Raw genomic sequence first — 8,414 nt, 5'->3', positions numbered from 1 at the left:
TGTGGCAGACCTTGGGGGCACTGTGAGCTGCAGTGGGTGCCTGATTGTTGTGTGTGGCTTGCTGATAAAACACAGCGTTGTTAGCCTGTATCCAGAGTCCACTAGCCCAGTCTGGTACAGCTTAGCGAAACTGGAGAGGTATTTTAGTCTGCCTCACACACACACAAATCTTCCAAAATGTAACACTGGGAAGAAGTGGGAATTGTGCACAGGGCTCATATGGCTTTGAAGTGTGGTCGGGGTGGGGGTGGGAGGGTGTGGAATGGAGGTAGATGCATGAAATACCCTGTCCCCGTGAGAGGAGAGGAAGGCCTGAGCCCACTGCATCCCAGGTTACGCCTGACTACCCATGGACAAGATTAGAGTGGTGCTGGAAATGCACAGCAGGTCAGGCAGCATCCGAGGAGCTGGAAAATCGATGTTTCGGGCAGGAGCCCTTCATCAGAAATCCCTGGACAAGGCAGGGCAGGATGGAGCCTGACAATTCGAAAGGGGGTAGTAAAATACTCACTCACGTACCCCCAGCCCCCTATAGAGATGAGGAGGGTTGCAGAGGGAGAAGGGCAGCTCACCAACACCCAGATCTCCCCTCCCCCCACCCCCCAAAAATCTTGAGCTTCCTCAGGCTGACACAGCATCCCTGCAATACTGTAGGTGTATCATTGACCAGCAACAGTGAACTTGTTTCACAAGAGTCCTCCTTCAGCCTGCATTAGCAATAGCTTTTATTTAAGGAAAAAAAAGGGCTACCCAAATAATAATAAGGGTGGGAGGGAGGAAACGGGCGTTTTGTTTTGATATTTTCCCATCCTTACATCGCATCCTCTCCCCACCAAAAGAACCACCTTCCAGCTTAGACAGATTTCCATTTACCTCAGGCATACAAGGCCACTTTTTGCTAATATTGTGGTAGTGGTGGTGGGGAGGTTGGAAGGAGCAGAGGAAACTTAAAGGGAGTGCAGATATTTTCGAAAGGGCTTCGGGATTGTGTGTGTATGTGTGTGTGCGCGCAATTCGTTCGAAGTGCCTCCTTTTTTTCTGGCTCATCTTTGTTTTTGGAGCCTGCTGCCCTTTGTTCTCTGAACCTCGCCATCCCCGGGTTGCCACGGCAATGAGCCAGTATGGCCGGCTTGCTGGATTACCATATCAATTCTGTCCAATGAAAGCAGTTTACCACACACAACAACAAAAACAAGAGCTGGCGTTTCATCGCTGCTCCCTGTCCAGAGAAAGAGAAGTGATTCCTTGTTTGCTCTATTAACTGATCTATTCAGACAGTGCTGATTGCATTCCCCCCCCCCTCTCTGTCTTCCTCCCTCCCCCCTCTCTGCTTGCAAAAAAAATCTCTAAACCCTGTAGAAAGGGGTCGTAGCCCAGGTAAAGCTCCCTTTTATTTCCATGCTGCTTGTTCATTGGCTCTGCCACTGGCATGCCAGCGGTGCCTTTGTTCTTCCTGTGAGGCTGAAGGGAATGTTTTTTTTCTCTCTCTCTGCATCCACTAAAGCTCCGGGTGAAAGAGAAAAGGAGGGTGGGGATTAGAGGGAGAGCGCGGCGGACTGCTGATGCAAGCTGATGGGGGAAGCATGTATCTATCAGTGCGGGGAGCCTCGCTCCGCCCCGACAGCGGAGGTGGGCGCCAGGCAGAAATTGCAGCACCAAACCCAGAGGGAGGAGAAAGGCAGAGAGAGAGAGAGAGAGTGTGTGTGTGTGTGTGCAGGTTTCACCTGGAACCGACACCATCCGAGCCCCACATCCCAACTTCCACTGAGCGGACAGCACCTAACTCGAGTTGCACGGAATCGTCAGGTAGGCACATCTGTTTAACTTTCTCTCTGCTGCTGTGATCTCTATTCCAAGTCCCAAGGTTTTATGTTAAATCGAAACGAGCCCCACAAAAGGAGTGCACGCCGTGGAGGGAAGAGGGCTCACTCACTCACCGAAATGAGGCAAAGTCACCGGCTGCAAGTCCCCTGGATGAATCCAACTCTTTATCTGCTTTTATTTTGTCAAACTGTAATGCTCTTTGTTGCAAGCCCCAGTGCTCTGTTGCCTCCAGCTCTCCGGAACCCAGTGGCAGATCTTTGCAAACTGCTGGTATTGTTGTAAAGTCGGCTTTGTTTTGTTTTGTGCTGCCAGTTGTTTGCTATTTATTTTTGAAGGGGCTGTGTTTCTGACAAAAAAAACCCGACTCTTCCCAACCCCCATTACTGACACTGAGCAGCAACCCAGCAATAAAGGAACCTTCCCAGTTTGTGGCTCTTTGTCAATTCAGACTGAACGTTTTCTTAAACTTAAAAGATTTCCTTTTCAGGAGCACGGAAATGAATGATCAGGCTTCACTGTTTTAATTTAGGATTTCCAGCAGTTTTTGACTGCTCTGGCTCGCTGGACTCCCTCCCCATCAGGTTTGTTCTCAGTAATAGTGATGTTGCGAGTCTTAAAACTCAGGTGAAATGCGCACCTTTTTTCGGCGTTGGGATTATATAGAGTAGGGTCGGCAGCTCGCCACAATGTTGTTGGCGAGATTCGAGTTTAGGTTTGGGATTTCTAGTTTTGTACCCCTTGTGTCAAAATGATCATTAAAAGGCTTCCATCTGCTACCGAATGGATTCCAATTGAGAGCACTTTATTCATATTAAAGCGGATCCAAGATCTTGCGAGTCACAAACTGGGAGAAAGGAATTAGCACTGGTCTTATCAGTAATTCTTCAGGATTGGTTAGAATGTGTTTGTGTGCATTGTAACTGGTGGATACATCCAACTAAATAGTTTACCTTCTTCCCGACGCCATAGTTCCAATTTTAAACAAGGACTGTCTCAAATTTTGCTGCTTTTGGTCATTGTTTATGATTCTATAAAGTTTCTGACTTCTGAAATGTTGTGTGGTCCAGTACTTTGCACCTCCCCTTCCAAATGATGCTCGAAGCACTTTTGTTTCAGCATCCCCATTACAAACTTACTGTTCAGAGTGTTTTCAGTGAGGTGCAAATGTTTCACCTTTTGTGTTCGTCAATAAATTCTGTTCAAAAAAAAGGACCGACACAAAGAACAGCAGCACTCTGACATTTTGAACATTCGTGCACCAGCATTTTAAAAACAAATTTAATGAATAATGTGCAACCAGCTTTAAGTATGACTGGAGCAGACTGTTCTGAAAACTTGGATTAGTGCTAATTCTTGTCATATAATTATTAGCTTGGTAAACCTTATGAAAAGCTAGATACAGTGGCAGGTTGCAGGTTTATGGGATTTTCCTTTTCAGTTTATAATGGTAGATAATGAGGTTGTGATGGGTAAGAATCGTGTTTTACTGTTGAAGAACAAATCAGTGTTCTGATTGTTAACCACAAAACATGGTTTGAACAATGCATTAAATGTCCATAATTTAGATCGATGGTGTGCCTCGCTTTCCCCTGTTAAACCATCCATTTCTCAGCTGTTGCAGTATTGATAATCTTTTTCTGAAACTAGTTTTGTTCTCTCTTCTCACTACTTTCTCTGTCTATCTATTTATCTATCTATCTGTCTATATGTCTATCTATCTGTCTATGTGTCTATCTATCTATCTGTCTGTGTCTATCTATCTATCTATCTGTCTATATGTCTATCTATATGTCTATCTATCTATCTGTCTATCTATCTGTCTGTCTATATGTCTATCTATCTATCTATGTGTTTGTCTATCTATCTGTTTGTCTATCTAGATATCTATTTATCTAACTACTTGTGCCTGTTTCTTTTGTGCTTGCTTTCATGCTTTTTTAATCTCTTGCTTTCTTCCTTTCTTTCATTTTCTATCTTTCTTTCTTGAATTCTCCCTCCCCCCATTCTTTCCTCTTCTCTCTTTCTATTGTTCTCACCCTCACTAGCTCTCCCTCACCCTCTTTTTTCTCTCTCGTTCTTTCCATCTTCCTCTCTTCTCTCATCCCCTTCTCTCCCTCTCCTGGTCTTCGAACAGGCTACTCATCTGTGGAAGGCACAGCCAGGGAGCCCCATTATACTTTCAACTGGCCTTACCAGAGAGTGTACTGGAAGTAAACTGTGAGTGCGTCTGAAGGGAATTGACAAATATTTGAAGTAAAAAGGGAATAATTAGAAGAACAGAATGAATTGAATACCTCTGTTAGAATGGTGGTGTAGACAGACTGGCTTCTTACCATGTTGTAAAACTATGTGCATGTTGCTAGTCGGGGTCAACAGATAGCCTATAATTGTCAGAAGCTGGCTGGCTTTGCATTTTCCTTTCTATGATGGTAGCAAGGTCAACTGACCTAATGTCACATCAGTGTGTCACCCAATTCATTTTCAACTTTGAATTGAACCTGGAACCTTTTGATCTTCAATGATTGCTGTTCGAATGGGCAGCCTCTTTCTTTACTGGACTGCCAGGGAGATTTGTGGGTATTTGTTATCTTTATTTCATCTTGAGACGGCATTAACTCATAGCTACCGTACTACTGGGTCACCTTTAAACCTGGAGTCAGGTGTGACATTTTGAATTGAATATTAATTGGGATTCTATTCTTAATGTTCTTAAGCAATCACCCAACTGACTTGTTACAAACTTTGAATTTGTGGAATCAAAAAAAAATCTTGTGAACTCCTCAGATTTTCATTAACTCAGCAATTGATCCAATTGTTGAGAATTTATGCTGTAGCATTCATTGACTTCATTCCGTACCTTGAAACAGTCCAAATCTGTATTGGATTTAAATGAGAACACAGAGGAGAAAATTTGTCTTTCCTGCTCATTTACCTCCACTTCAAACTGCAGTTGATATGGATCTGAAAACAGCTGATAACGTGGACAGATGAACAATTTATAATTCTTAATTCTAACTTGGAGAAATTGGAAAAAAAATTCAGAAAATTACAAAACACTTACAGATGAGAAGGCTAATTAATGCCTTTAACCAAACGTACAGTTCTAATCTCCTCATTATTTTAGCATCCAGTGCCTCTCAAATAACCCAAGAGATCTTTTTCTCTTAGTGTAATCTGGAGTCCATTCTATGTACTGAATACCCTTTGTGTGAAGAAACATCTGGCATCAGTTTGAAATCTGCCCTTTGGTGCTTTGAATTTGTGTTTCTTTTATGAGCATGGTTTTCAAATAGAGAAACTGAACAATGCAGCTGGGTAAGGTGCCAACTTGTTCATTTCCAGACTGGCAGCCCAGTAATGATAAGCTACAGAAACCAATCTGTATCCATTTTCTGATTGTTACACTGTAAAAATAAAACTCTTGATAAGCGCAAGGGGAACACATTTTGTTGAGAGCAAGTGTGTGCATGTCAAATGTGTGAGTGTTGAAGATGTGCATATTTGCATGGGAAACATGCACGCTTCTAAGGGGAGTGACCATGGTTCTACGGGCAACCTTTGAGTTGGCGATCTGTAACAATTCTGCAGGGACAATATGTTTTTGTGTCTTTTGTCTGTTTAGGGCTGTGCTAAATGTGTGATTATTGGCAGTTGAGTATGACACAGCCTGAAGTAAATAGCTGATTTCAGGGAGCAGTCTGTAATAGCTGGTATTGGTGAGAATTATTGTGCAAGAGTCGCACTTTGCTTAGAAGAGAAGTGTGTACAGTTTACACATTTGTAACTCAGAAGTGAAAAACAATAGATACTGGCTGTCCTGTCAACATCCATGTAGTTTGTTTTCCTTTCAGCTTTTAGACCTTTTTGCTACAGGTTACCTTATCAGGTGAAAGAAGATGCGTACTGAGATTGGTAATGAGTCATTTCGTACTATGGTTGAGTATTTTATTATATTCAGCCTGCACAATATTTCTGCTGAAAACAGTAGTGAGGTGTACTTGTGTTTCACAGGTCCTGATGGGATTAAATTGCTTTTACCCAAGATGGCTGCACCTGCAAGGTAGGTAGGTTTGGGCTTCTGAGCCTGTCAGGTTCAGGTCAGCCGCATCCTTCTTTTCCTTTCCTTTTCATCTTTTTTTCATCTCCTTGTCGGCGGCGGAGATGGAGGTGGCATTGCAGAGGAGGTTGGACTGGGACTCTTGCCGAAGGTGGCGCTGCAATGGTGGCTCTTGGTTGCTGCAGGCCCGGAGTGGAGACTCCTAACCATGCCAGGAGGCAGTGGAGACCGGGGACTCCTGGGGCATTGGCTGGACCCGGAACAGGGATTCATTGCAGCCCAGAAACCAGAACACCTTACAAAAACCCCAGTACGTTAAGAGAACCTGCAGCTGTGCTTGACGAGAGGACTGTGAACTTGAATGCTATTTCTTATTTTTCTGCCATTATATCTTTATGTCAATCGAGCTGAAGATGAAGCTCTACTTAAGTAAATTCTTTTTATTCTTTTTGTAATCCAAAATGGCGCCTGATTGTTGCTACAGAACACTTCACCATATTTTCCCAAATACATGTAACAACAAAATCATTTATTTATTCATTCATTCATTCATTCATTATCTGAATAAGATAAGAATTTGCATCAAAGGAGTTTCCTTGTCTGAATAATGTTTTATTGCCTTCATTTCCTAATGAAACTAAACTATTGCTTTCTCTCTCTCACACATTCTCTTACTTGTTGTCTCATTTGTCCAATCCAGTTATGTTCTGTTTATTTCTTTCCTTTGCTGTTTTTGCCCTCTCCCCCACCTCTTTCACTCTCTCTCTCTCTTTCTCACTATGTAATGATATGGGGCTGAAAGTTGAAGCAAAGCCTGACTTGATTTTCAGTCTTGTATTCCAGCATAAAACACACTAGAATGTTTTATTCCTGCTATTATTAGCTAACCATTGGTTTTGGATGCAAAACCTTTAATTTGCATACATTCTGGCAGCAGAAAGTATTTTTTAAATTTCTGTATTCAGAGGTAAATTCCACCCTCATTAATTGTTAAACTTGACATGTTGAATTTATCATTTCATCTCTTCTTGGTTAGTTACTCTCTTGCATCATCCTAGACTGAAGCCTCTGTCAAAACTGTTCTCTTAACATGGAGTGTGAGACTGTCTCTTAATGACGCTCGCACAGATTTTCCTTTTCCTGATATACGCTTGGTACTTCCCTGAAATTGGACAGCTGTAAAGAGGAATTTGATGCACATTTCCATCAGTTTTGAACTTTAACTCCTCTCCAGCAGCAGATCACCATACAATGTTAATAAATCCTGTTTCTCGAGTTGCATTTTATTTCCTCTCACCTTTGTGCCATTACTGGGTAAGGTTCTGCAGCGTCAGGTCTGCAAGTATTCACGTGGGTCAATGAGCAGCACATTTACCTCTGAGACAGTGGGTTGTTGCTTTAAATTCTTCTCATAGGAGATTTGTGCAAGGACCACAGTACTGAGCAACAGTACAGTAATGAAGGAGTGCTTCACTGTTGGAGTGGCGGGGGAGGGGGGGGTAGTGGTGGTGTTTTCAGATATTAAATAGCAATATCAGCTCCCTCAGGTTGTCATAATAGATCCACTGTAGCAATGACGAAAGGGGATTTCTCCCTGGTAGCCAGATCAATACATATCCATGAACCAGCAGTAAGAGAGACCTTCATAATGTTCTGTTTGGGATTTTGCTGTGCACAACTATGCTGCGATTATGACTGCAACACAAAAGTGATTAATTGACTATAAAATCCTTGGGGTATTCTGAGGTTGCGAAAGATGTCTTATTAATGGAATGCTTTAATTTCTCACATGCCTTGCATAATACAGCTAATTGAAGAATGGTTCCAACTTTTATATTATCTATGGGAGAATGACCCAAGGCTTATATAAGGCAAGAGTTTATGTCTTCATGATCGGGCTGCAGAAGTATGCTGCTTCAGGACAGCGAATAATATTTCTATTTAATAGACAATTATCTCAGGTTATAGATGTCTCCAGTTCTTAAAGTTCCAACTTACCATTCATTCATCAATGAAGTGACAGTGCTGAGAAAAGCCTTTTCATATGTTCCACTCATGATACTGATGGAGGAGAATTACATGTACAGGCTAGACCCTGTGTCTGGGCTCTAGGTGGTAATCACTGGTTCTTTGGGCTGTCCAATCTAATTCGGCTTCTAATTAGCTAGGAAAACCAAATTAGTTCAGGTGCTGCTTTCAGCAAGGAGAATGATCTCTGGCTTTTCCCCAGGTGAAACATATGGAAACAAAGTACCTTCTTTCTACTTTGTCTGAGTCACCAGCACACTGGATCTCAGCATTAAGCTGTGAGACAATTAATCATTTTATTTTTGAATTGGATATTGACTTGTTTTCAAACAATGAATAATCTCTAAAGTTGGTGCTGCAGAAGACCTTTCATTTCATTATTATGTTTTGGAAAACAGCTCTCATGGACTAATAAAGCCTTCATTTTGATTGTTTATCTTCAACTTTTGTTGCTGTATCAGAATAATTTTGAAGAGGAATTACTTATATAACCTCTTCCGTGACC

At 42.1% G+C, this 8,414-nt stretch overlaps 1 long non-coding RNA gene across 2 annotated transcripts in view; it reads left to right on the top strand.

The window, feature by feature from the left end:
* The first annotated feature begins 1,478 nt into the window (after positions 1 to 1,478).
* LOC122559216 (uncharacterized) overlaps positions 1,479 to 8,414 on the top strand; it is a 67,879-nt gene continuing 60,943 nt past the window's right edge. For both annotated transcript variants that reach the window (XR_015759275.1, XR_015759274.1), the window contains exon 1: positions 1,479 to 1,806. This is a non-coding gene — a long non-coding RNA (uncharacterized LOC122559216). The remainder of the gene's footprint in view (positions 1,807 to 8,414) is intronic.

This window comes from Chiloscyllium plagiosum, unplaced genomic scaffold (assembly GCF_037043375.1).
Source record: "Chiloscyllium plagiosum isolate Xiang-an unplaced genomic scaffold, Cpla_swu_hap1 HiC_scaffold_14, whole genome shotgun sequence".
NCBI lineage: Eukaryota > Metazoa > Chordata > Chondrichthyes > Orectolobiformes > Hemiscylliidae > Chiloscyllium > Chiloscyllium plagiosum.
The sequence above is the reverse complement of the archived record's forward strand: the minus strand, read 5'-3'. Positions and strand labels throughout refer to the sequence as shown.